A 2407-nucleotide genomic window follows, 5' to 3' on the forward strand; every position below is an offset into this window, starting at 1 on the left:
GTTATCACAGGTATGATAGATATAATTATTAAATCAATCATTTATTAATTCAGACAATTTACACTTATTTATTTAGCTCCAATATATTCCAGGCAAATGGATAGAAGCCCAAGATAAAAGATGGCTATGAGAAAATAGGACACATTTTTAAAAATGATTTTTGCCCTCTAAGGGATCACGGTGTTGTAGCTTGAAGTTCTGGCTTCTCACCCAAAGTAGAGGCCCAACTGATCATTTTTACTTGGCCATTCTACAATCCAACTCAATCTCTTTAAATCTAAATTCATCATTTTTGTCTAAACGAGCATTTATACTTGACTAAAGGAAATTATTTTATCTTATAACAACAAAGCATCATACAAGTGTTTGCTTTCCATTAGAATTATTCTCTACAGTGGTAATTATCTAAGACACACAAAAATTAAGATTTTGGATTTATTATCCTTCCAGTTCCCAAATTCTTTTAAATAGCACAGCCTAAGCACATCCTTTCTGGAAGAACGTACTCATCTCTCAGTGCCTGCTGCCTTCAGGCTGTCTCCCCTTCTATTTCACTCATTATTCTTCAATGTGTAGTCCTTGTTTCTCAAGTACTGTGCTGTCATCACAACTAGGTCACAGACTCTTGGAATTCAGAACATGTATCTTAAGATTCTGTTCTCAGTTGTGATGATATTCTAAGAAATATACGTGACGTTCGAATCTGAAACATGAGCTCGAACTCAGATTCTGATGTTAACCACCAGTGCAACCCAGTGAAATCTAAATGATTTTCAAACCTCTGTTTGCTCTTCTGTAACAATAATAAGGGCTTAAGGCCCAACTCACAGAGCTGTACTGATAATCAAAGAGAAAGTAGAGTAACTCAAATATCTACACAGACCTCGCACAAATGTAAATAATTAGTAGTATTCTCCACAGCTCCTGACTCCGTGCAATAAATATTACTAGATTAATTTATTGATTGATTTTTAAGGAAATCTCCTAAATGAGCAAAGACCCTGGAACATTTAGTATCAAACATTCACTTTTACATTTTGAGAATAAACCTTTGAAATTAGTCCTTTTGCTTTCTGAACAATGTGTTCCCTGGACAGAAACAGAAGATCCACATCCATCCTCACTTTTGATGCAGTTTTTTCTATGTGTTTTCCGGAGTTTCACATTGTATCCCATATTCAACAATGCTGATAATTAGTCTTGGAGCTCAGTTAGGTTGCAAGACATATTAGAAAGAGCACTGACCCTCATTTCTTTTTTCGTCCATTTGGCCAAAATATATGGAAGATATATGCAGGTGTGTGCAGGCATGTATCTCTGTGCAGTGTAAGTATAGATCCTAGAGATGCACAGATAACTTATTTACTTGACCCCTGTTCTCGAGGAGCATAAAATCTGGTGAAGGAAGCATACAGGCAAATAATTAAAATACAGTATGACCTGCCTGGCCTCCAAGACCCATTTTATGTGCTGTGTGTCCATGTTCTTGTCACTTTACTTTTCTGAACTTAAATTCACTTAACTATTAAACGTGATTACTTTATAGAGCTATTCTGAAAATTAAGTATGGTAATGTGTGTCTGACACATGGTAGCTAATAAATGCTCAATTATTTTCCTTCCTACTTTGTTCCATGTAAGTTAGGCCCAAGCTAAACAAACAGATGTCTATCCCAGTTTGGAGGTAGAGTGTGACTGGCAGTTGCAGGTACCATTCTAATGAAGGACACGGTGTTAGACTCTGTTCATGAGACTCCCCGAGAGATTTTACCTACCATTTATTGACTGAATAGCGTGTGTCAGGAGTTTTATGCACATTATCTTTGTCCTTATGAGAAGCCCAACATGAAGATAGTACCCACATTTTCTCAGGTGACAAAACTGAGAGTTGGAGAGTTTAAGCATAGGTGTTAAAGAGATGGGCTGTGGAGGCAGCCCGCTTGTCTAGGACCCACAGCTATGCACTTACTTGCTATGAGACTGACCTTGGTAAGTTTTCTATATTAATCTTAATATATATATATACACACACATATATGTATGTATATATATGTATGTATGTGTGTGTGTGTATGTGTATGTGTGTGTATATATATATATATATAAAATGCTTCACGAATTTGCATGTCATCCTTGCGCAGGGGCCATGCTAATCTTCTCTGTATCGTTCCAATTTTAGTATACGTGCTGCCGAAATGAGCACTTTACTTACTTTCTTCACTTGTAAAATGAGAAGAATAATAGTTCTTTCTTTCATACAAAATTATTTTTCCACATATTTGTTGAATTATTATTGTTGAACACTGGCACTCCTCTAGAAACTACCAGACAGACAAGATCTCTGTTCTCTTGAGCTTTCATTTTGTAAAGAAGATAGACAATAAATAGATATAAAGACATTTAAAAGA

The 2407-nt window shown here is 35.8% G+C and overlaps 1 non-coding gene across 1 annotated transcript; it reads right to left on the reverse strand.

The window, feature by feature from the left end:
- Positions 1–2095: 2095 nt before the first annotated feature.
- LOC111736195 lies at positions 2096–2202 on the reverse strand. Its single transcript, XR_002779120.1, has one exon. It is a non-coding gene; the product is annotated as a U6 spliceosomal RNA (small nuclear RNA).
- Positions 2203–2407: the final 205 nt, after the last annotated feature.

Source organism: Pteropus vampyrus, unplaced genomic scaffold, assembly GCF_000151845.1.
Source record: "Pteropus vampyrus isolate Shadow unplaced genomic scaffold, Pvam_2.0 Scaffold18, whole genome shotgun sequence".
Classification (NCBI taxonomy): Eukaryota; Metazoa; Chordata; class Mammalia; order Chiroptera; family Pteropodidae; genus Pteropus; species Pteropus vampyrus.